General features: G+C 37.3%; 1 pseudogene; it reads right to left on the bottom strand.

The window, feature by feature from the left end:
- Positions 1-27,989, bottom strand: part of LOC127861672 (tRNA (uracil-5-)-methyltransferase homolog A-like) — a 47,280-nt pseudogene that overhangs the window by 467 nt on the left and 18,824 nt on the right.

Raw genomic sequence — 27,989 nt, 5'->3', positions numbered from 1 at the left:
AACATAGAGATGATGTCTAATATTCTCTTAATGTTTTTTCCTTGAATAATCTAAGCATACGATTGTCTTTCATAGGTAATTTATCTGCTGCGGATATGTATAAAGCAGGGAAAGGGTTGATGAAAATTGTCACTTGTAATCGGTGTTTTTCAAAGGTTATTCGTTTTTAAGGGTGTGAAAGGGGTTATTCACAGCGTACGATAATTTATTGACTTGCATTATTCAATCAAAGTTAAGTGGTATTTTAATTAATCAGTGTTACTTTGATAAGCATGTTTTACATGGAAATGGTGTGAAAGGTGAAATATACAGCGTACGTTAATTAGTTGCCTATTATGATTCAATTAAAGTTAATTGGTAGTAAATGATCAAAATTTACTTTAAATTAATAAGCATGTTTATCACGGAACATTGAATGGTTATAATGTCCATTGAATTACAAATGCTGTTTTTATTTGTGAGCGTTAGCAGACACAATTTCGCAAGTCAGTATGGGTTTAGCTACGCTAGGAACCGTAACCCGTGACTGCCTGTGTGGATAACTGCAGTAAAATTAAGCAGACGACAAAAAGCGTCTGCTCTAACCACTGCATCTGCCTGTTCTCACTGGTACAGTACATAGTGTGTATTTAACAGCTTGTAAGTACAACGTTGGCCAGTCTAGTGTTTATCATTGAGATCTGTACATATTGGCTGCTTTCAGGGAAAACAGGGCTTAATGCATGTCAAATAAGATTAGCCTGTTCACACTGATTAGCTGTATCAATGATTTAAAAACAAAAAAACACATCTCAACCTGTGTTTTAAGACACACACTGTTTATAAATTTGAATGGGTTGTGGTCATTTTAAACTTGCGATATCAAAAGCTATAACAAAATTTTCAAAACTGAGTTGCGTCTAAGATTATACAACAGCGAACAAATACAGTGCCTTCAGTGCTTTGATTAACTAAACGGATGAGTCATTGTGTTCATGGTGAAAAACTTTGTTATTTTGTGAAAGTTGTGAAATACAAATGCTATGTTAAACTCTATTTTTTGTGTTTCTTATTTATGTGTTTGCATAAATTACGCATCTCGAGCTCATTGCCAAATGAATAGTTTTTATAAGGTACGAGTTGACCATGGGACGAGTTGACTTGGGGACAAGTTGACCAATATGGGGACGAGTTGACCACCAGACGAGTTGACTTGGGGACGAGTTGACTGTAAACCTGTTCAACCGATTCATTTCGCGATTGAGGAATGGTAACCTTTTATAATGAAAAGTTCAAGAAAAATAATTATAAAGTATAACAGATCTATATGTACTTACTCAATAAAATTATTCATGGCTCCATTCATATTGCAAGACACGTAGACCAATCTTTTGATATTTCTACAATTTCTAATTGACACAATGACACTGGAATCTGAAATAAAGTAAAAATAATGTAGCCATGATGTCAATTTAACCCTTTAAGCGCTGGAACCGGATTTTGAAGGCCTTTGCAAACAGTTTGGATCCAGATGAGACGCCACAGAACGTGGCGTCTCATCAGGATCCAAACTGTTTGCTATTCTGATAGTGTTCTTTGAAAAAAATCACAGAAAATGCTAATTTTAGAAATTCAGCAGAAGACGTTTTAGCAGAAAACAAATTTCCCAGCATGCAAAGGGTTAAATGAATGCATGAACACTCACCAACAATTAACTAGACACTTCTTTGTATGCTATGTTCAAAAGTAAATAACTCAGGAATTTAGGGTTAACAAATATGGCTTAAACCTCTACACAACATAATGATGACATCTTACAAGTTTCAATTTAATCACTTGAGAAATGTGGAAGCAATTTGCCCCACACAATTATTACATTTTAAGTGCACTGACTGACTGACTTCCTGAATGACTCCATTAAACCGCACCCCTTCAGCATTATAAAGATTAAAGATTAAAGATTGCACAAGATTATATTGTTCCAGATGGTATATTTAAATAATAAAACACATGTTTGCAAATACCATTTGTATGAAAATAATTCGTATGGAGAAATGACAATTTGTCCAATCAAACAATCTTTTTTATTGATAGAGGGTGCTTGCTTTTGACATTATTGGTTTTAACATATTTATTTTTATCAAATCTGAAGTGGGATTGGAAAACAAGTTTAAAGCAAGATATGTGTTTGTCAAAAACACAATGCCCCCTACTTTTCCGCTTTGATTTTTGTTGTTTATCATTTGGCAGGTGCAGATAATTATCTCCCTTTAAAGCTTATTACTTCCCTTGGATTTGTATGTTGGACCTTTGACCTTGAATGATGACCTTGACGTTTTACCACTCAAAATGTGCAGCTCCATGAGATACAAATGCATGCTAAAAATCAAGTTGCTATCTTCAATATTGCAAAAGTTATGGCCAATGTTAAAGTTTTCAGACAGATCACAGACTGACAGACAGTTCAACTGCTATATGCCACCCTACCGTGGGCATAAAACATCACTTTTAATAAACATTATTAAAAGCATTAAGCATCACTGATCTAGGAGAAAAAAGATGCAACTCCTAATAAATGTTTAAAATATATCAGTATACAAATCTTGATTTTAACTGTACTTATAAAGGCATATTTTTAATTACATATCGATGGTCCCAATTCAAAATGCCGAACCTACATTTTTTGGCATTTCGCGATTTTGATACTGTGCAAAGCGGGAAATCAATGCGCATATACCCCCAAAATAACGAACTAGTTAACCAATCGCAACAGCTAAAAAAGTCATGTGATGTAGTGACGAACCGCAATTGAATGAAGTCAAAATGACGAAGCTGCAAAAAATTGTAACTTCGGCATTTTGCGCGCTAATTATATTATTTAAGTATCAATATAGCCATGTATGTTTAAGGTAAATTGACGAAGCTATGGATCCCAGGATTGAGCCCCTGTTTGAGCACTTGCCTTGTTAGCGACTGGGTTCAGGATTCCATCCCTGGTCTGAGAACTAGCAACGTAAGCGTCGGATCCCGGTTTCGAGTCCCGAAGCACTCGCTTCATAAGAGAATGGTCCATGGATTTTGGATTCGAACCCGGGACCCTTCTTGTAAAGGGCGATTGCTCTGACCGGGGCTCGATCCCGGGAACCATCGTTTACGTGGGGAGAGCTAGATGCCTAAGTTTTCGGCGGTCCCTGGGTTTGAATCACGGTGGAGCATTAGCCCTGAAAGCTTTGGGTCTCTAGATCGAGCCTCGGTGCACCAACAGTGACAGGTCCCGGCTTCGAGCCCCAGTCTGAGTACTAGCCCTGAAAGCTATGGATCCCGGGTTCAAGCCTGTGTCTTACCACTTGCCCAGTAAGGGAAGGATCCCGTTTGCGAACCTCAGTCTGAGCACTCGCACCGAAAGCTACGGGTTCACACAGGGACTCGAACCAAACAGCCGTCGCTAACATACCATACTGAGCACTCGCCTTCTAAGCGACCGGTTGCCGAAATGAGCACTAGCTCCGTAAGCAACATTTCCTGGTTTCGAGTCCCGGAATAAGAGCTCGCCTTGCAAGCGATGGGTGTTCGGGTTCGAGCGCCGGTCTGAGCACTAGCCCTGTAACTATAAATCCCGCATTTTTCGGGTCCGGCGCTTAGACTATGACTTGGATCAGGGTCCGTTCGCTTAAATGGTAAGTACTTAGCCGGGATTTTAGCCCGGGGCCCATAGCATACAGGATGAGTGCTCGGGCAGGGCCTCCAAACCGGGACCCGTTACGTAGAGTGCGAATGCTCAGACTGGGGTCCCAGTCGCTTACAGGGAAAGTCCTTGGACTGGGGCTAAAACCCAAAGACCCATCGTTCAAAAAGGGAGCTATCAGGCCTGGATTCGAAACCGGAATCCGTCGCTTATGTGGCTAGTTTTCACACCAGCGTTCGAACCCTGAGCCCAGTCGCTAACTTGGCGATTGCTCAGATAGGGTCTCAAATCTGGGATCCATGGCTTACATGGCATGTGCTCAGACAGGGTTCGAATCGGGGATCTATAGCTTACAGGGATAGTGCTCAGACCGGCGCTCGAACCCGAGCACCTAGTAGTATAAGGGGTACTAATTGTGATAAAACGGTAAAGATGAAACGCCGATCTGATTGGTTAAACTTAAAGTAGTGGCCTCAACTTAGTAGGTCCCACAAGTTATTTAGTTGAGGCAACAACTAATAAGTTGTGGGAACAAGTTATGAAGTTGTCTCCACAAGTTTCTAAGTTGAGGCCTCAACTTGCAAAGTTGTTCCCGCAAGTTATTAAGTTGAAGGAATAACTTAGTAAGTTAAATGAACAAATTACAAAGTTGAGGCTTCAACTTAATAAGTTTTGGGAACATGTAAGGAAGTTGTGGCCACAAGTTACTAAGCTGAGGTCTCAACTTAATAAGTTGTGGGGACAACGTACTTAGTTGTTTCCACAAGTTATTTTAAAAGTTGTTTCCACAAGTTATTAAGTTGAAGCCACAACTTATGAAGTTGTTCCCTCAACTTTATAAGTTGTTCCCACAAGTTACTAAGCTGAGGCCACAATATAAATAAAGAATTGCGGTTGTCACCTCTGTGCCACCGTGTAAAACAGAAAAACACGCATTGCTTTGCTATATCTAATGGAAAACAGTGGAATAATTTATTCTATTGAAACGATATCTATTACAATTAGCTGTCCAATTTGCCGAAACATCACATAAATGCAAGTCTAAATGACGAAGATACATTTTACAGCAGATTTATTAACTTAACGTCAAATTAATTCCATACGAACATGCTCTATCACGAGACACTTTTAAAAATGTTAAAAATAATATTTATTTGATTTTGTGCAAGAAATGTTTAACAAAAATACGTCTCTTGAAAACTTGTGTTTTTGTAAGTTCGGCATTTTGAATTGGGACCATCGATATAAGCTTTGCTGTGAGAACATGGGGAATACTGCCTGTGCAAAAAATGCCATTTCAGATAAGATCGGCATTTCGCACATGCTTATCAGGGACAATTCTTTCAACCTAAACTAAACTTTTGTTAACAAGAGACTTCCTTTAACCTAAAATTGCAACAAGAGGCCCCAAAAGGCCCAAAGTCGCCCACCTCAGATACAAAGGAACTGACCTGATGTGTGCAGCCCAAGATATCATTAGAACAAATGTTCTGACCAAGTCATGAAGACTGATCTATAAATATGACTTTAAGAATGTTAACAAGGTTTTACTTAAGACATATAAGCAACAAGGGACAAAATTGTAACAAAACCAGGTTTTCATTGTGAAAAAAAAATCTGATAAAGGGAGAAAACTCAAACTGAACTTTTGAAATGAACAAACAAAATTAACCCCCTTTGTAAGTTTGTTTTAAAAAAAATCTATTTTTAGTCGTGGCGACCTTGACATTGGAGATATTGACGTGATTCTTTCCTGTGACACACCGTCCCATGATGGTGAACAAATGTGCCAAATGATTTTAAAATCTCACAACGAATGACATAGTTATGGCCAGGACAAGCTCATTTATGGCCATTTTTGACCTTTGAACTCAAAGTGTGACCTTGACCTTGGAGATATCGACGTAATTATTTCGCGCGACACACCGTCCAATGATGGTGAACAAATGTGCCAAATGATTTTAAAATCTGACAATGAACGACAAAGTTATGGCCCGGACAAGCTTGTTCCGCCCGCCCGCCAGCCCGCCCACATTTGCCAATCTAATAACCAGATTTTTCCTTCGGAAAACCTGGTTAAAAATACCCCGCACCCTGGGGGCCATGTTCAATAAAGGCTGGACTATAAATGAGACTTAAACAGTTTTACTATAGCCATCTAAGGAAAAATGCCCCACCCCCTAGCGAATATATTTTTCAACAAACAGGAACCTTTTGCAAACTCATCCAAGATATCATTAGGACAAATGTTTTGACCAAGTTTCAAGAAGATCGGACAATATATGAGACTCTAAAGTGTTAACAGGTTTTACTATAGCCATATTAGGAAAAATGCCTGGCCCACTGTCGGCTATGTTTTTCAACCAACCAACACAATTTTTGAACTCATCCTAGATAACATTGGCACAAATGTTCAAACCAACAATAAATGTGGCTTCTAAAGTGTTACCAAGGCAAATGTTGACGCCGCACAACGCACAATGCACGACAGAAAAAAAGGCCAACACAAAAGCTCACCATGCTCACCATGAGCACATTGTGCACGGGTGAGCTAATAAAAGCGGAAAGTGTCATAGCTGATTAGCCTGTGTGGAGTGCACATACTTCTTTGGGAAGAAACTTTACGCACATGCATTAAGTCCTATTTTTGTCAGAGCAAGGTTCAAATTCATTCTGACAATCAATTGAGCCTTATTCTGAGAAAACTGGGCTTAATGCATGTGCGTAAAGTGTCATCCCAGATTAGCCTGTGCAGTCCGCACAGGCTAATCAGGGATGACGCTTTCCGCTTTTATGGTATTTTTAGTTTCAAGGAAGTCCCTCCTTACCGAAAATCAAATTTAGGTGGAAAGTGTCGCCCTGATTAGCCTGTGTGGACTGCACAGGCTAATCTGGGATGACAGTTTACGCACATTCATTCAGCCCAGTTTTCTCAGAACAAAAATAAAATGTAGGAAATACTATCTTACGCAGTCCGCTACGTGGTGGGTCAACTATAGCAACAACCTCATCAGAACCGTGGACCGACCTTGTGACCTCCTTAATGATATCCTCCGCCTTTGCACAGTGATACTCTACATTGGTTACACCTTCAATGATAAGCCATAAGAACATTTTTTCAATTTTATAGAAATCTCATGCTAATGGCAATGACACAGGATTAATTATTATTTTTTGTCAATTAGAATGGACCAAACTTCATTAAATAAAAGACGTGTTTGCTTACAAAAGATTCAGTTGAAGTTTATTATATTAAAATTTCCCCCCAATTTTGCCGTACAGCCAGAGATTTAGAAAAATAGTATTTATCTAAGAGTAAATGAAATTATTTTAATATCAAACATTAATCCTATGCTATAAGCAATCAGCATAGCTCTAGACAAGCATACACATTTGTGTAGCCCAGTCAGGCCTTAAGTAACAGAAGGTGTTGTGGTCTCATTAGCAGACAGAGTAGCTCCTGACCAGACTGCGCAGGCTTGTAAGAACTACGCTGAACACTTGAGGTATGCTGGCCACAGAGTAGCTCCTGACCAGACTGCGCAGGCTTGTAAGAACTACGCTGAACACTTGAGGTATGCTGGCTTGCGCAGGCTCGTAAGAACTACGCTGAACACTCGAGGTATGCTGGCTTGCGCAGGCTTGTAAGAACTACGCTGAACACTTGATGTATGCTGGCTTGCGCAGGCTTGTAAGAACTACGCTGAACACTTGAGGTATGCTGGCTTGCGCAGGCTTGTAAGAACTACGCTGAACACTTGAGGTATGCTGGCTTGCGCAGGCTTGTAAGAACTACGCTGAACACTTGAGGTATGCTGGCTTGTGCAGGCTTGTAAGAACTACGCTGAACACTTGAGGTATGCTAGCTTGGGCAGGCTTGTAAGAACTACGCTGAACACTTGAGGTATGCTGGCTTGCGCAGGCTTGTAAGAACTACGCTGAACACTTGAGGTATGCTGGCTTGCGCAGGCTTGTAAGAACTACGCTGAACACTTGAGGTATGCTGGCTTGCGCAGGCCTTTAAGGACTACGCTGAACACTTGAGGTATGCTGGCTTGCGCAGGCCTTTAAGGACTACGCTGAACACTTAAGGTATGCTGGCTTGCTCAGGCCTTTAAGGACTACGCTGAACACTTGAGGTATGCTGGCTTGCGCAGGCCTTTAAGGACTACGCTGAACACTTGAGGTATGCTGGCTTGCGCAGGCCTTTAAGGACTACGCTGAACACTTGAGGTATGCTGGCTTGCGCAGGCCTTTAAGGACTACGCTGAACACTTGAGGTATGCTGGCCACAGAGTAGCTCCTGACCAGATTGTGCAGGCTTGTAAGAACTATGCTGAACACTTGAGGTATGCTGGCCAGATTGTGCAGGCTTGTAAGAACTACGCTGAACACTTGAGGTATGCTGGCCACATATGGCATAATACCTATTCTGTATAATGTGTCTTTTTTTATCTTTTTTCAAGATACAGCTTAAGTCAATATAAGCATCATTATCAGAATGTTTATTGAAATGTCTTAAAATGTGGTGAAAGCAGGACAACGTTGGACCCCTGACAGTGTACCTACCGTTCAACTGTGCATTAGTCTTGGCATCCTCAACAGCCTGGGAACACATCTCTACACCTATCACCTTACTCACTCGCTGAAATGGCAGGCACAATACATGTACAATTATTTTTAATTTATATTTTAACCCATTTACGCCTAGTGGAATCTCCCATCCTTCTAAATTGGATCAATTTATTTCCAAAATTAGGGCAGTCTAGTATATTTATTTCTATAATTAGAATATTTCTTACAGAAATTCCTTTAAGCAAACAGCGCAGACCCAGATGAGACTTAGAGGTCACAGTGACCTTGACCTTTGACCTAGTGACCCCAAAATGGGTGTGGCATGTAAAACTCATCAAGGTGCATCTACATATGAAGGTTCAAAGTTGTAGGTTGGAGCACTTTTCATTTTAGAGCCAATGTTCAAAACCTTAACAAAAACCTTAACACGGACGGCAGACACGACAAGCTAGCTATGACAATACCTCGGGTTTTCTCCGAAAACAGCCGATAAATAAAATAAATAATAAAACAAGGGACAAAATTGTCACAAAACCAGGTTTTCATTGTGAAAAAAAATCTGATTAAGGGAGACAACTCAAACTGAACTTTTGAAATGAACAAACAAAATTAACCCCCTTTGTAAGTTTGTTTCAAAATAAATATATTTTAAGTTGTGGTGATATTGGAGATATTGACGTGATTCTTTCGTGCGACACACCGTCCCATGATGGTGAACAAATGTGCCAAATAATTGTAAAATCTCACAATGAATGACATAGTTATGGCCCAGACAAGCTCATTTATTGCCAATTTTGACCTTTGAACTCAAAGTGTGACCTTGACCTTGGAGATATCGACGTAATTATTTCGCGCGACACACCGTCCAATGATGGTGAACAAATGTGCCAAATGATTTTAAAATATGACAATGAACGACATAGTATGGCCCGGACAAGCTTGTTCCGCCCGCCCGCCAGCCAGCCAGCCAGCCAGCCCGCCCGCATTCGCCAATCTAATAACCAGTTTTTTCCTTCGGAAAACCTGGTTAACAACACATAACTTAAATTCTTCGAGGCACATTAAATTTCAATTCTTCAACCAGTTAGGGAGGGGCGAAGATGGTCATTTACGATAAAAGATCCACACCAACTTAAAATATGGTATTGTTTAATCATTAATAACATTATCTCCTTATAATTTGTTATGAAATTGTTGCTTAAAACTTATATCGTGTTTATTTAAGCTGAATCAAGGAATTAATTTTGTATTCATAAAAAGTTGTACGGGAAACTATAAGCTGCCACTTGAAAATCAGTAGTTGTAGAAAATAATATGAATAACAAGATGTGTTTGTGAAACACTATGTCCCCGTTTATGACGTTTGACCTTGGAGGATGACCTTGACCTTGACCCTTCACCACTCAAAATGTGCAGCTCCATGAGATACACATGCATGTCAAATATAAAATTGTTAGCTTCAATATTGCAGAAGTGACATTACATGAGCAATTTTGACCCATATATTTGACCTTGAAGGATGACCTTGACCTTTCACCACTCAAAATGTGCAGCACCATGAGATACACATGCATGCCAAATATCAAGTTGCTATCTTCAATATTGCAAAAGTACTCATCAAATGAGCGAATTTGGCCACATATATTTGACCTCTGACCTTGAAGGATGACCTTGACCTTTCACCACTCAAAATGTGCAGCTCCACGAGATACACATGCATGCCAAATATCAAGTTGCTATCTTGAATATTGAAATATTGCAAAAGTGCACATTAAATGGGCGATTTTGACCCATATATTTGACCTTTGACCTTGAAGGACTACCTTGACCTTGACCTTTCACCACTCAAAACGTGCAGCTCCACGAGCATGCCAAATATCAAGTTGCTATCTTGAATATTGAAATATTGCAAAAGTGTACATTAAATGAGAGATTTTGACCCATATATTTGACCTTTGACCTTTAAGGATGACCTTGACCTTTCACCACTCAAAATGTGCAGCTCCATGAGATACATATGCATGCCAAATATCAAGTTGCTATCTTCAATATTGCAAAAGTTATTGCAAATGTTAAAGTTGGCGCAAACCAACAAACAGACCAACAGACAGGGCAAAAACAATATGTCCCCCACTACTATAGTGGGGGACATAAAAATGTACAAAAAGAACTGCTTCACACATACCCACTATTAATATCGGGACTTAAATGTAGCAAATTAATCGTTAAAGGTGATATTTGTAGCTATGAGTCATTGTAGCACTAGACCTGACTGCACATCCGCAGTCATGGCAGGAGCTACCCTGTCTGCTATAAAGTCATGCCATGTTTCATCGTCTCATTAGCATTCTGTGACAGCTCCTGACAAGACCGCGCTTTCCATATATGAAATAAGACGCATTTTCAAATGACACGAGTTATATCATGTTACAAGCTCCTGTAACATTAACCTTTAAGCAGTCCACCTTGAAATCGATCTGCATAGCAATGTTTCTCCCTCACTTACCATCTGACATTGTCCATCTTACAACGTGGGATGATAATAGGTCAAACTGTTTTCTTGATAATGTGCAGACACAAAATGATTCACATACCGACGGACGATTCAGCCAACATATATCAGACACATACAAAAGTTAAATACTCAAACTTAACAACAAATGCTGTGTGATTTTTTACATGCTGTTTATCTTTTTCTTGTTCTGTGCAAATGGTTACCTTGGCAACCGTGAGACCAATGGTGCCAGTCCCACAGCAGATATCGAGGACCGTTGTAGAGTTGCTGGGACCACACCAGTCAGCTACAGTCTGGTACAATACCTCTGCACCGGCAGTGTTCACTGAAACATAATAACAAAAGACTTGAATTCAAACGTAACATTTTTGTTTGATCAATCATTAAAATCATTGATAATTTTAGGGACATTTTTACCAGCGAAGGCTGAAACCACAGGTGGTTTGCGTGTGGCTATGATATTTATAAGTGAAAACATCATTTTGATAATAAATAATCAAATTATAACGAAAACGTGGCGTCTCATCAGGATCCAAACTGTTTGCTATTCTGATAGTATTCTTTGAAAAAAATCGAAGAAAATGCTAATTGTAGAAATTCAGCAGACGACATTTTAGCAGACTATAAATTTCCCAGCATGCAAAGGGATAGATGTATATTCACGTGTGTAATTGTTGACCGATTTTTCTGCTGCTTACAAGAAATTTTACGGATTTATAAAATCTGGCATATTTGTTGGATCTTATATTTGTTCACTGTTTTTACATGTCAGATAAAAAAGGCTTTAGACATGATCATTCTTAATATTAAATTACGTGGTAGAGCAGACCAATCAATGAAAATAAATGTCAGATGAATAACGTATGTTTCCTGGTATTTTTTATTTCTATTTGTTTTGGTACAACGATGGTAAAAATTCTTCATTAAGAAACAATAACAAAGGTTGACCCTACCTTGAAAGAAAGCACTCGGTGAAATTTGAAACTTCAACCCGAGCAAAGATTCTGTGATGCTCTGAAAAAACATATTCTCACATGTCTTAGGTAGATTTTACATCTTATCAAATTATAATACATTGTCACTCCATAAGAGGAAGGAACAATGTTTCAGCATTTTCAAATATACGTTTGTGACAAAAAAAAAGATTTTTCTTAGAATAAATAGTTGTCAATTTTGTGACTAAGATCCAGTGATATAAAAAAAGTTGCACTGAATAGGCAAAGTAAATGCTTAATCACAAGCACAAGTAAATATACCTGTACACAATATCTTAAGAATAAGTGGAAATTATTGGAAATGTTTCAAACTTATAAATGCACAAAACATTATAATAAACCTTGGTTCACCTTGTCTCCAAATAAATGCTCGAAAGGGGCATCTGAACAAGTAGTTCTGTAAGAAAAGATGTAAAGAAAGGGATTATTAAAGCCACACACCTTATTTGGAATAGTAAATTTTAAGTATAAATAAGAAACATATTTTATCTATGCCAATTAGAATATATCTGGTGGTTACAAGGTAGAAATCCGTCTTTTTTGCGCTTTAAAACTTAAAAATAATAGCGTTTGTCGAAATGAATGATGTATACGTCAAGAAATCCTACTTTCGGTTTTAAAAGCGGTACCGTTTGAACAAAAATTAATTACTTGCTAACTAGGCTATAGATTTAATGACAATTTTGCACACTTTCAAATTGCATCTATATGTATTGATTAACGTGTATTTCATTTCAAAGTCAGAGGCAAGGTGTGTGGCTTAAACAAAACAACAATGGCAATTTCCTTTCCATACGCTTTGACTTAATATAATTATATTTTTTGTCAGGATTCTCTGATTGTGTTTGGAGACTCCCTCGTTGTAAAGCTGATGGTATAAGAAGTTGGATACTTGTGACATACACGTTCTATACTTAAAATGGCTGGTATTCTTTGACATAGAATCAGAGCAAAAGTCTGCTTGTGCATAATTTATATTTTATTTCATTGTCAAAGTCTTTAGTTCACTTCATTTAAAATGCTTCTTCCATCAGACACTACAAAACAATAAAACAATATACAGAATTTTAAAACATAAGTTTGTCTAACGCAGCTTCTCCCTACTTGTCAGTGTGAGCCCTGAAGTAGCAGCTGGTGACTGTCACATCCTTGCCATCGCTCTCACTCAAGAACTGCCTCAGATTCTCCTTGACTTTATTCAGAGTCTCCTACAATGGCAGCAAACCCACGTCAATGTCACATCACTAAAACCTTTATCCCAGATTTCAGTTTTGCTTGCCAAAGTTCACTACTTAATATCAGCCACACACATAGAATTCCCAACTGTCAATTAAGGTATCAAGTATTGGAGGCATTAAAACCGCGGATCTCAAAGGAAAATGACTTGTTTACACACGAGAACCATCAAAGCACAAATCATGTATTGCCTCCAGCATAACAACTTTGAATTTGCTAATGATCAGAAAAAGCAAACAAGAATAATTTAAAATAACCTATGCTTGAAGCTGTAGTGTTGATAGCTTAACTTCACATTTCTTACATTATTGTCTTACAAGTAGTGACAGCAATACATGTTAGTTGTGAGAAAAAAAATGACCTTCGTAGCTCACTAACAGAGGTTAAAAACTGCATGGTCATACAAGGTGTGGAAACAAACTAAAACTTGTATTAGTTCTCACTGCCTTAACTTTTTATTTTAAACAGACACTCTAGATACGTTCTTTGTCTTTTAGAATTGCAAATAGTAAATTTGAGCCATTTAAATGATGTTTTCTGTTTAAAACAAGTTGTTTTTCCTTAATTTGATAAAGTGGAAGACATTTCACAAGGTAAACAAAAGGGGTAGCATCATCATTTTAAAGAATCTCCCCTGGACTAATTTCGACATATAAAGGCATCTGCTTAACAAGGAAAAAAGCCCTAAATCATTGAGGGGTGAGCTTATATGTAAGATACTTGGCAAAGTAATGAATGGGAACTTGTATTACCTCTTTTTCAGTAGTTGTGATAAGAGAATCTCTCTTTGCTAAATATTGTTTGTTTTGTTATGTAAAAGTTAATATTGTTAAAATGTACAATTTTGCGTAGTAATATGCATATATTTTTCGTTAACTCTGTACGGTGTTGAGTGGGATGCCCTCAACCTACACATACCTATTCATGAGTATAATACAATAAATTGAACGGGGGAAAAAAAAGAAGAAAAACAAGTAAACACGGTACCTGTGTAAGGCTCTGCGGGTGAAAGTCCACCATGACCATGAGGTGAGCCAGCCTGCTAGTGCGCACTGTCAGCTGTCTCCAGTAACCCTCGTGGGTCTCCGGGTTGAAGGCAGGGTATGGGCTCTGGTCCAGGTACCCTTGGAACAGCTACAGAGGAGAAAAGATTTCAGCAAAAAATAAAAAAGGTCTACCAAATGACACATATTAGCAAATGCTAGACATTTTTCGATTGGACATGGACACCCAAACATTTTACTTTATTTTTTATTTTTTTCTCAAACTCCACATATGCTGAAAGATGCACACACAATAAACAGCTTATCAAGTGCACATGCTGATCAATATGTTTGAATTGAACATGCTTTTTTGTTTGCTTAAAAAGGGCCGTTATTCATGTTATGAAAGCTTTGTCACGCAAAAAACATCAGTTCACTACCAGGTTAAAGTTAAAATAGTAAGAACAGGGTCTTAGAGAGAGTGTCTGACTTTGCAGGGAACTTTGTCCCCAACAAAAGCCTCCCATGAAATATCAGATCTAATCAGCTTGTAACAAAATAGGCAACATCATTAACAATCATATCGTCTTACTTTTTCATAACATATTTTGCATTTGAGCAATGTGTGTGGCTCCGTTACAATCCAGTCATAGTTTGTATGTAAGATTTGCATAGGTGTCGTAAAAATCGACATAATGAATAATATCATGGAATAACTCAATAACCATAATGTTAATAAACCTATCTTAAGTACTATTTAATTAAGGCAGGATGACGATTTTAGTTTTTAATTATTTATAGAACCATAGGAACAACAATCTTATTTCATCAAATGGCGTTTTTTCCACATACAGGGGTTTCATCAGCCTAACTTAAGTTCCTTCCATGCTATAGCATGTTTTGGTATTCTTCTCTTATTTATACAGTAGACTATGCCAATACCGGACTCTCTGAATACTGGAACTCTCCCGATTCCGGACGGTCGGGCCAGTCCCGTATTTTCTCCTTCTATTTCTTTGTTAAAAAATGTTGAATAAACCGAACTCTCTGAAAACTGGAAACCGGACGGGTATCTCCGTAAATTTGGTCATTTTCATCGTAAAATACATTGAGTATACCGGACGGTCTAAATTCTCAAGATGCCCGAGGCGTGAAAATAACAATACCTAGTCAGCACAGCGAGTGCGGTGTCACACATTTTGCTGGAGCAATTATCGATAATCGGATTAAACATACCATAAAGGTGTCAAGTCGTTACCGCGCTATGGGAGTCCGATTAAGTAATGTAAAACAAACTGTGAATGTCTATAATAGACGTGCGGTAACACCAAAAAGTGATTGACTCGATCGTTTTAATAATTATTTATTATCGCCTATGATAAACAATTTAATTAAAAAATTAATGCATGCCGTTGCGACGATAACTTTCTTGTGATCTTCTCGGTATTTTACATTAGAGGATAAGATAAAGCTCATCACGGAATCAACTGCTCAACCAAAACCATCTCTGAAGGCACTCGGCGAGCAATTCAAGATCGGGAAGTCAACGGTCGGCGACATCTTGAAGAAAAAGAACGTCTATCAGGAGATTTTGAGATTATGAATATCTTAAAAAATAATTATGACGCTGTTTTTTGCTTGTGTGTATGTTTTATGAAATGTGGTACATGTATGTATTGAATAATAAATCGTGTATCTACAACAATCTTATTTGTGTCGTCACTCGCCTATATGACAAATGCTGACAAATGCCACGTACGTACATGTATAAAGCACCACGCTCACTTTGGGATTAATCAAAACAAGTCGGTATGGATGTTTTTTTGCTTTCAATCGATTAAAAACACATTTTTTAAGAATGCAATTAACATCATCAGTACCTGCGTACAGTTATCACATGGCATGTAAATGCATATAGTTTGTTTTATTTTTATGTGATTCTGTACACAATGCATACCATGTATATTTCGGCAATATGAAAACTCTTGGTAAACCGGAACTCTCTGAAAACCGGACGATTAGGCCGTTCCCGAGACCGTCCGGTTTACAGAGAGTCTACTGATAAGCATATCAACCATAATTTTTTGTCTGACGAACTGAACTGAAATAAAATAATATTTTAAGTTCATAGTTTACAGCTGTTGATTCCAAGGATTTTGAGAAAACCAACATCATATTGAAAATCCTCGCAATTAGGAATCTGGAAAGTGATAAAGTACAGTCAATTATAGTTTGAGAAGTATGTACGTTTTTGTGTGTGCATGAATTGGAACACTGACTTCTAGAGAAGTCTTAAGATACAAATTATTGGCAGAAAACTAGGTTTCCTAGTTCCTCTTATTACCCACCAACCCACCTTGAGTAAAGCCTTCATCTGCTGTGGTAGGAAGGCCACTTCTGCTGCAGAGCCCACACTCACTGTCCCCTGGGCATAGGTCCCGTACCGGAACCCCACCACACTGGGGCTGGACTCACCAACCCCTGGGCCTATTGTGAACTCACACTTGTTCCTGTAGCCATCTTGTTCAGGCTGCAAACATTATCATATCTCTTTTAATCTAACATTAAAGTGTCCAGAAAATGCCCTCTGAAAACAAAATAAACTCATGTTTCTCCTTCTTTCCTATGGTTTATCCATGCCTATCGATTTGGCCACCCTATATTTGGGCAGTTATGACATATGTCTGATTTATTTATCTTTATTTAGAAAATTCTATCACAATGTTGGTTTTTTGTTCAAAACACCTTAAGTTTAGAATTCATTAAACAAAATTTTGGTAAAAATTAAACATAATTTGCTAAACATGCTGTGTATATGCCAACAATTTTGAAAATATTCACTTTTAAAAAATATGTTGGTGTCAATAAATCTATAACAACATTTATCTACTGATTTTTATCTAAATAAGTACAGGAGTATAATGTTTCCAATAAAACTGACAACTGAACAGATTCATAGGAAAGATATAAACAAATCAGGGTTGCTCGAGTGCCTTCCTAGAATTGGCATGTAAGTAACTTAGAAAATACCTGATTTTTAAATGATTTTGCATTTGTCACGCTATGAAATGTTTAATCAAATGTCTAATTTTTGTGGAAAATTATTTTATAACATATAAAAAGTAAATTTCACTCTTTAGTGGCCGAATATAAAGGAAAAGATCCTATATGTGACAGACAATATATTGTCAACAGACATTTTACCTTTCCTCCATAAAAAAAAGCATACCAATTAACTCTTTCAGTGCGGGAACCGAATTTTGAAGGCTTTTGCAAACAGTTTGGATCCAGATGAGACGCCACAGAACGAGGCGTCTCATCAGGATCCAAACTGTTTGCTCTTCTGATAGTATTCTTTGAACAAAATCAAAGAAAATGCTTATTTTAGAAATTCAGCAGACGACATTTTAGCAGATGACAAATTTCCCAGCATGCAAAGGGTTAAGATGATGGTGGGTCATAAGGTGTTCAGCATATAGTTAGGAAATGATTGTTGTGTAACAAGCTCCTGTGAACTTGACCTTTGACCCGTTGACCTTAACATTAACAGGCATCTTCCTATCCTCCCATGGTTACCCAGGTTACCATCATACAAATTTGCATGATCTCAGGTAAAAGTGTTCTCAAGATAAGTAAGGAATTGTTTACCTATCAGATGCATACAAGCGCCTTACATGCAACACTTGGAAAGGTATGTTCACAATGCATAATGAATGATGTAGTAACTGTCCAAACAAGCTCGAACAAACCCATAGATGAACAAACACTCACTGTGACAGTAATATCCAGCTTACCATGATGAATAAAAAGCTCAATAAATATAGGCGTATGTTTAAATGCCCAAACTAGATCTTACTGAAGGCAGTATAGGCAACAGTTCACAGGGTATGGCCCCGTGCTTATGTCTCATGTCTCTCAACCAAGACTTTAGGTCAGAACAGTTCTTTTCTAGTTGCCTATGGTATCGCTTGAAGAACGCAAGCATCTCATCTGTCTTGCTCTGAAAATACAGAAGATAGTATAACGTTAACAAGAGCTTTGTATCCAACATTATTAATTCCACCCAACTCCTTGTCAGCTGTGTTCAAAGGCACAGGAAATTGTGGATCACTGGGAATCTGAAACAAGGCTTTTGCATCCTCACTTTAAAATGCTAACTTATAAAATAAATTAACACAACATCTAAAACTCATAAATATTTTTTTGATTTTAACATTAGAAACACTCTTAAAACACCTTACAAAAAAGTTAACCAAAAATTTACTGGTAAATGCCCATATTTGGAGAAAAAGCTTTCAAACACTTTTTCCCTGATAAATATCACATTCAAATTTTCATGTCATTTACTTCACTTGAAATTCTAACATTGCAACATGACCTTTAAGATTTTTGAATAAAATGAAAGCAATTAAAACATAAATTAAAGGTAATTGTAATCAATGTTAATACACCATAAAATTAGTGTACTATTTTCTTTGTTTTACTGTCTTATGACCCTTGTTATTTATACCATATGCTTTTTTATTTGTTTTGCTTAAATAATATGTTCAAGATTTAATAAGATTTCAGCATTGTTTCTTTGGGCACAGATACAAACTCAAGAAGCATGCCTTTGAGACAATATTGGGGGACTTAAAAGATGCTTACAGAGGATAAAACCATACGAAAGATTGTACAAATGTGATTAACATGACAAGTTAATTAAATCAGTCTAATATGTTAGGCCCTGGACCCCTTCCCCATGCAGTAAACAAAGGCTTACCTTATGACTGTCATTCAATTAGTAAATCAACAAGAGCACCGCATAACCGGTGCCACGCTCGGCTGCGAAAGCTTGTTAGGATTTTTTTTTTTTTTTTTAGAGGTCAGTGACCTTGACCTTTGACCTAGTAACCCAAAATGGGTGTGGCGTGTAGAACTCATCAAGCTGCATCTATATATGAAGTTTCAAAGTTGTAGGTGGAAGCACTTTGATTTTAGAGCCAATGTAAAGGTTTTAGCAAGACGCCCGCGGACGGCTGACGGCGAGCAGGCTATGACAATACCTCGGGTTTTCTCCGAAAACAGCCTTGAAAGCTTTCGGTAGAGAGAACTTTGTTTTAGGCGACACATAATGTTATGATGGTTTACAAGTTATTTCAAATCCATTATTATATGATTAAGTTATGGCTGATGAATTCATTTTGGAGCTGTGTTAAGGCCAACATTGATGTTTGACCTCTACATGTGCTATTGACCTTGAATGTGAGGTAACACATTTTACATATGACACATTGTTTCTTCCGAGGACCTGGAAGGCATTAAAATACCAGTAGATATTTTGAATAGACCATTTTGAGATCAAGGGTGGGCAATATCTTACCTTTTTGCCTTTGACATAAACACAGCCCATATCTACTATCACACAGTTCTTACCCTTAATTGTTCTTTGTATTCCATTTTCCACAGGGGTGTCACAGAGTTTTTCAGTCTCTCTTCTGGACTGAGATCATCATCATTCATCCGTGACTTCTTCTCTCCTTCCACGTCCCCATCACCACCCTGCTTGCGTTTCCTCACCAAAGGATCAGCTGCAGGCCTGGCAACCTAGCAGTCACTCCATTGTTAACATTCGATAGATATTTGCTAAACATGTATTATTTTCAAGAGACTAATTTAAGGTTTCAGGCTCCAGTCTTATAAATTATTTTTTATAGATCTACAGTAAGTTTAAGCTAAAACTGAATTGTGTACTTAAACCCTTTGCATGCTGAGTAATTTGTCGTCTGCTTAAATGTCATCTGCTGAATTTCTAAAATTAGCATTTTCTTTGATTTTTTTCCAAAGAATACTATCAGAATAGCAAACAGTTTGGATCCTGATGAGACGCCACGTTCTGTGGCGTCTCATCTGGATCTAAACTGTTTGCAAAGGCCTTTAAAATTCGGTTCCCGCACTGAAAGGGTTAAAAACAAAATGTATTTGAACAGTGTGGATTAAACTTGAATCAGATTCGTTTAATATGATTATGAACTTAACATATTGACAGTGTTTCCAAGTGTTCCTTATTCTTCGTAGTTGTTTTTGCAGTTTTCAACAGTATTAAGGTCATATCATGGCGGTCAGTTAATAAACTTTTCCTGGACTAGCTGGTTACCAGTAGTGACTGCACATATTGAAACTGCCCTACATTGACAAGAGGTTGAAGGAGAAAGGCTGTAGAATGGACTTCATGACCAATCACCACCTAATTAAAATAAATGTCTGGACCAGGGATCAAACCACCAATCAGTAGTCATACCAACTGAGCTAGACTGAACGACAACAAGGTTCCTAGTACTCTTGATACTGTTGCCGTGAGATTACAGGTATCAAACCACCAATCAGTAGTCATACCAACTGAGCTAGACTGAACGACTACAAGGTTCCAAGTATTCTTGATACTTACTGTGGCCATGAGATTACAGGGATCAAACCAGCAATCAGTAGTCATACCAACTGAGCTAGACTGAACAACAACAAGGTTCCAAGTATTCTTGATACTTACTGTTGCCGTGATACTTACTGTTGCCGTGATACTTACTGTTGCCGTGAGATTACAGCCTCTCCAGTTTAAGCCATTTATTTTCTGCATAGCAGCCTTTTTCTCCTCATCATTTCTGTAACAATTGTGGCAGCAGGAAAATACATCTTATTGACAGGGTAGAGCTTATTGTTTCCTTAATTTAGAAAACCCACTGCTTTTTTTATTTATCAATTTAACATACAAAATAATCATTTCGAAATGTTTGGGAAATAATAAGTACTGAAATGTTAAGGCACTCAGTACAACAAATAGCATACATGTAGTTATAGATGAGTCATTTGGTCACCACTAGGTGATTATATTCTTAACTGCTTAACTATAGTGTGTTCTTGTCACTGCCACTTGTTAGATAAGTGCGTTTTTAGTGTAGCAGTATATTTTTATTAGACTTTGTATCATATATGAGAAAGTAATACAAAAGTTAAGATTAATAAGATTGAAAAAATATGTCTCAGGAAACAACCGTTTCACCCTTTGACCTAAAACAATTTGTACACACAGATCAAATTTACAAAGAACACTTTTTTATGAAAACTTGATAATCTCAGAAAGTCAGTTAGCGGACACCAAAAACCACACTTGTGACAAATGAATAGATAAATTTTAAAAATTGGCTTGAATATGGCAAATTGTAAAAAATAAGAGGGCCTGAAAGGCCCAAAGTCGCTCACCTGAGATAAAAAGAAATGACCTGTTCTTTGAAGCCCAAGATATCAATAGAACAAATGTTCTAACCAAGTTTCATGAAGAATGAACAACAAATGGCCCTCTGGCGACCACGTTTTTCAACAGACTGGAACCATTTTTGAACTCGTCCAAGATATTATTATCACAAATCTTCTGACAAAGTTTCATGAAGATCCAAAAATAAATGTGGCCTCTACAGTGTTAACAAGGCGAATATTCATGATGCACAAAGGAAGACAGACAATTGACAAAAGGTGATCACAAAAGTTCACCATGAGCAAAAAACATTATGCTCATAAAGATTGTCACCATTCAGATTGAACTTAAAATGTGACTAAAAGTATTCACAATTTTTCACTATAAACAACTGTGGTAGTGCGGTCTTGTTCGCTTACGCAAGTGAACCGGTCACGGGACGGTTACGAGTTATGTAACTTTATGTAATACGGAAATATTTATCGAGTCTTATTAAAGAACGCTTATTTCCAGTCAGGATGACACCACTGACTGGTTGTAATTCAATTAACTCAAGGCGTCCAGTCAGATACGCCTGAATACACTCAAAGAATAAATCTATAAGTGAAAACCAAAGCAGCTTTAACGTAAATAACTAACTTTTATTCTAAGAACTAGAAAAATGAAGAACAATGACAGAGAATTAAGGAAATGTACAAAAGAAGTCTAAAGAATCTTATAAGCATCGTTAACAAGAGCTGTCAGAGGACAGCGCGCTCGACTGTATAGTAACGTAAGCCATCATGGGGAAAGGGGGGGGGGGGGGGGTTGAGAGGGGGTATAATGTGGGGTGGGGTCATTTATAAGACGATCTTTCAAAAATAAAAAAAGGAAAAAAAAAAAAAAAAAATTGGGGGGGGGGGGGGGGGTAGGGGTAGGGGGGGGTGAGAGGGTGGTATAATGTGGGGTGTGATAATTTATTAGATGATTTAAAAAAAATGAAAAAAAATTGAAGGGGGGGGGGGGGAGGTTGGGGGGGGGGGGGAAGGGATTCTGGGTAGGGGCGTGGGGTATTGTTTGGGTGGAATCCATTGTGGTATTCAGGTAAGTGTTGTTTTGTCAAAGTAATAATAAAATGTGATCATAAATAAAGAAGTTATAGCAATTTAAGCAAAATGTTCAATTATCTAAGTGTAAAAGGGGCCATAATTATGTCAAAATGCTTGATACAGTGGTCTGCTCTTGTTTATAGGTTGGGGTCATGTTGGTAAACAAGTATGCAACATATAAAAGCAATATGTCAAAGGATATAGGAAATATTTGGGGTAGTACGCAAACTTTAACATAGATTTATCAATAATATGCATATTCTAAGTATAAAAGGGGCAATAGTTATGACAAAATGCTTGATAGAGTTGTCTGCTCTTGTTTATAGGTTGGGGTGATGTTGGTAAACAAGTATGCAAAATATGAAAGCAATATGCCAAGGGACAATGAAAATAAATGGGGTAGTACAAAAACTTTAACATTTGCTGCATATTCTATGTGGAAAAGGGGCCATAATTATGACAATATGCTTGATAGAGTTGTCTGCTCTTGTTTATAGGTTGGGGTCATGTTGGTAAAAAAGTATGCAAAATATAACAGCAATATGTCAAGGGACAATGACAATTATTGGGGTAGTATGAAAACTTTAACATTTGCATGCTAACGCAGACGCAGACGCCGGGGTGAGTAGGATAGCTCCACTATATATATTTCATATATAATAGTCGAGCTAAAAATGAACAAATACAGCAAAAACTTTAATGAATGTAAAAAGAAGCCTGTTTAAACTATTACTCTTATATAAAAGAAGGTGTATTTTCTCAAACCCTCATTGTTATGAATATTAGACCGGTTATATTTACCATTTTTATACCTTTTCTGTACATATTGTATCATATACAAATGTAACAGAAGGGAATAGTAACATTATATACTGTGAACTCATTACAATCCAATATTGAGTAAGGAGATTATTCATATCCATGTCTATTCATATCTATGTTTTCAGTAAAATAAACTCATATCTATGTTTTCAGTAAAATATAAATATTCCTTTTAAAGTCTCATCAATTAATTAATACTGTTATTTTTCAGTCAGATTAAAATTTTATGCTTTATTCATAAATACATTTGAATACAATTATCATAATCTAAAACTGCAAATATGCATTCTGTTATTGATTATTAATTCATATGTAGCTAAATTGTAATTTACAAAATAAAAAGAATTATGACCTGATTACTTTCTTAAGAATATATATTGAATAATTCAACATTTTGTGCAAGTAGATTATTCTTTAACATGTAATTTGTTTAATTCTCATCAGATTATTTGCAAATGGATAATATCATGATCTCAGAAAATAAAAACACTGAACAGCACATTTCATGTTTCTTATCAGTTATAGTCTTCACACACAGTGCTGTCTGGTCACAAGCAGATATCTAATTACTCTGCTCCCCAGTGTTTTATTGCCAAGCAATTAATTATGGATTCCTCCCTTCATGATAAGGTGTTTGGTGAAAATGCTGCCTTACCCTTGTCCTATAACTCTTTGGAACTCTGTAGGGGTTTTCTCAAAGATGGCTTATCAGTAATAGTTCCGAATGCCGGACAAAACCTCTCCCGGATAAAAACCCTCCCGTCAGTTTTATAGGGGCCGGAGGAAAACCCTCCATGAATAAACTGGGACGGACAAAAACCCTCCCATGAAAAAAACAGGGGGAGGACAAAAACCCTCCCATGAAAAAACGGGACCGGACAAAAACCCTCCCGTGAAATCTGAGCCACGAATTCCAAGTATCAACGATTATTTATGAATTTTTCATCCGAAATCGGTCATTTCCGACATTTGTATTTTGTTGTCGGTTATCTGAGATATTTTTTTTTTTAATAGTGACTTCACTTCAGCAGGTAACATTACAATATATATTGACTAATTAAAATATTTCCAAATTGAAATGTTGTTATTTTACACCCATTTGACGTCAATTATATATGTTTGAACTAAGATTTGTATTATTACTTAGTATGATAAGAACTACGATATTCATGATTACTAAGTATGAATAACAAGTAGGGTGTTTATATAAAATATATAAAATATCAAATTGTTCGCCGACCAGTGCATTAAGAACATCAAAGTCGTGTTTCTTTATATTCATCATCGCAAAAATAACAGAGGCTGACACAGGCTTCCCAAGACATTCTTTATTTTGTTTGTCTTCACGCAGCTTCATCGCTTGGACGTGAAACTGATCACCCTTATGGTTGTAACTTGTGGATGAATTTATTGTCGTCATATTTATGTCCGTGACTACAGCGCCCTTACAAGACTTTGCCGCGCGTTGAGAACATTCCAGGCGTATAGTCGATTTTGACGTTTTCTCTTCTTAGTGTAGACGAAGCCATTGTGCGCGAGTCTTTTCGTGCCACAGCGATGGATTTGCGTGGCCGACGAGATGCTTGAACTCGTTGTTCCAACTTTCGGACGCATTATTCGTCCGCGCTTCACCAAGTTTTTGTTGCCTCATGTACGTTCCATACATCAGGCGGGAAGCGCAGCGGGGTGCGTCTGAAGCGAAGGCGACCATCCATCATGACGCTTCTGAATGCCCCGTTGACTTAGTTGGCGTCGAAGTCATCTAGTATGCTGTCGATGCCATCTGGTGCCACTTCCCAAAGAACGCTCATGCCGTCAGCCATCAGATTCACCGGGAGAAACGCCAGACCATCCAGCATTCCGCAGAAGCAAATACATTTGTCAGCGTTTAATGGCTTTTAATTGATTCTGTGATTAAACTAATTAACAACTAAAAGTAGTTGCAGATTCACAGTTTGCTATTTTGAGTAAATTTTGCGGATGAATGAATGCAACAATGTGTGAAGCAATTACATTTGTCAGTGTTTAATTGTTTTCACGGGAGGGTTTTTGTCCGCAGTTGCAGATTCACAGTTTGCTATTTTGATATATATTATTGTATGCTATTAACTAGTTAATTGTTATGATTAGCTGATTAGTGGGCCTAAATAACCGAATCATTGACATATTTGACAATACAGAATGCTTAATATATTGTCTGCAAAAATGCAATTGAAAACGTTACAGTCAAAGATAAATTAAATAAGTAATTAAGACAAATTAGTTACATGCTAACGAATTGTTAGTTGTTAACAGAATTTTACTTTCATTTTCGCAAAGCTTTCAGAAACTTCTCGGAAAGCACGTTTTTTGCATGAATGAGGTATGACGCGATTAAACGTTGCACTGTATCGTATTGCATTCATTCTAAATTTAAATTCACTTGTTTATAAATGGCCTAATTTTATGTTTTAATTGATGTTGTGATTATATTGGATTATCGAATATATATGCACATTAGAAAGCGGTATGTTTACAGTTAATGGATACACATTTTCTTTCAATTTCACACCCCTGAAAACACAATTCCCAATACACACAATGGGTAATTTTGTCGGATTAATGAATGCAACACTAAGTGTTAAATTTCTTTTACGGGAGGGTTTTTGTCAGCCTCCGTTTTTTCATGGGAGGGTTTTTGTCCTCCCCGTTTTTTTCATGGGAGGGTTTTTGTCCGCCCATGTTTATTCATGGGAGGGTTTTTGTCCGCCCCCTATGAAAATGACGGGAGGGTTTTTATCCGGGAGTGGTTTTGTCCGTATTCCAATAGTTCCCATTATAGATTAATTTGCTACAAACTGATAACAAATGTGACAAAACAATAAGTACAGATTTACACAAGAAATTACAACATAGCCAAAAATGTCATTATACTAGAAAAACATGCAATTTGAAGTATTTACCCTATAAGTGTTTTGAAACCAAGAGGATTAACAAATTCCAGAGGTGAACTAAATGAGTCAGCAGGTTAAACAAGGGAGTTAACTATTAGACAGTATGTACAGAAAGTATGTACATCTTTCTTTAACATTATGGCTTATCACAACTAGACTGTTCACATGTTTCCACTATATACATATAGAGAAAACTGCCCCACCCCCTGGCGGCCATGTTTTTCCATCAATCATGACCATTTTAAAACTCGTTCGAGATATCTATAAAATGGATGTCCAGAATTTTTTTTATGATGATTAGGCAAAAAATGTGACCTCTAGTGTTCACAAGCTTTTTTACTATATAAATATATGACCCCCCCCCTGGCGGCCATGCTTTTTTACCAATCCGAACCATTTTCGAACATAACCGTCATATCCAGAAAACACATGTTCTGACAAAATTTCATGAAGATTGGACCAAAAATGTGACTTCTAGAGTGTTCACATGTCACTATATACATTTAGAGAAAACTGCCCCGCCCCCTGGCGGCCATGTTTTTCATCTATCTGGACCATTTTCGAACTTGTCCGAGATATCAATGAAACCAATGTTTTGACCAAGTTTAATGATGATTGGGCAAAAATTGTGACTTCTAGAGTGTTCACAAGCTTTCTCTATAGCCATATAAGGAATACTGCCCCGCCCCCTGGCGGCCATGTTTGTCAACGGACCGGAACCATTTTTGAACTCAACCAACATATCATTTAGACAAACATTTTGACAAAGTAACATGAAGATTGGGAATCAAATGTGACTTCTACAGTGTTCACAAGGTTTTTCTTATTTTTGACCTAGTGACCTAGTTTTTGACCCAGCATGAACCAGTTTCGAACTCAGTCAAGGTATCAATGGGACAAATGTTCTGACCAAGTTTCATGAAGATCAGACAATAAATGTGGCCTCTGGAGTGTTCACAAGGTAAATGTTGACGATGGACGACGCACAACGGACAAAAGGCGATCACAAAAGCTCACCATGAGCACGTTGTGCTCAGGTGAGCTAAAAATGAATTGATCATCAATTTCCATAATAAAATATTACGAAATAAGCATTGCACTAAAAATGTGTCTTGAGCTCTGTTTAGACCATATACATGGACAAAGCTGCTTACCCAAATAAAGCTTTAAAACACATGATTGAATACCTAAATGTGACAAAACAGACGTCTTTCCAGATCTTCAATTTTACAGGTGTGACATCAATCTTTGCAAGCTTTTTTTTAAATTCCTGCAAGTAGGTATTTCAGTTAATAACACTAGTAACATATCAACTTTAGAAGACATAACTTTTTATTTATTGGTATTTTAGCTAATGGCGCTACTTTTTTCTAAAACCCTATAACTTCCTATGATTATCACCATATTCATGTCTAAGGCTGGTATTCCATCTGTCCGTATCCGCATATCGCATCCGCAAAAAATAGAACATGTTGAAATGCACTGCGCTTATTCCATTCATCCGCATCTGTATATCCGCATGCGCAAAAGTGAGCGTTCTAATGCGGATGCGAACAAGATACAGACGGCATTTAGCACAATGAGAGTAGCTGTCGTCTCAAAAATCAACTGAAAATCAAATTTGTGAGCAATTACCCGGCATTATACAACCAACGCAGTTCTGCATATCGGGACTCTGATTTTACTTCAAATTTTGGAAAAGCATAGCCAAGGCACTAAAGAAGATGTTTAAGGTATTCACCATTTGTATTTATTTACAGACAGACCGATGATTTGTACCGTATATCTACTTAAATTCATGCTTCTCCATAATAATTATCTCAATTAAAATTTTTAGTTTAATCCATATACAAAAATAGATACGTTCGATGTATGCGGATAATTATAGCGTCGGTATTATGATTTTGCGGATACTGATGCGGATAGATGGAATACTAGCCTTACACTTCC

This window comes from Dreissena polymorpha, chromosome 1, assembly GCF_020536995.1.
Source record: "Dreissena polymorpha isolate Duluth1 chromosome 1, UMN_Dpol_1.0, whole genome shotgun sequence".
Taxonomy (NCBI): Eukaryota; Metazoa; Mollusca; class Bivalvia; order Myida; family Dreissenidae; genus Dreissena; species Dreissena polymorpha.
This window is presented reverse-complemented; position numbering and strand designations above follow the sequence as displayed.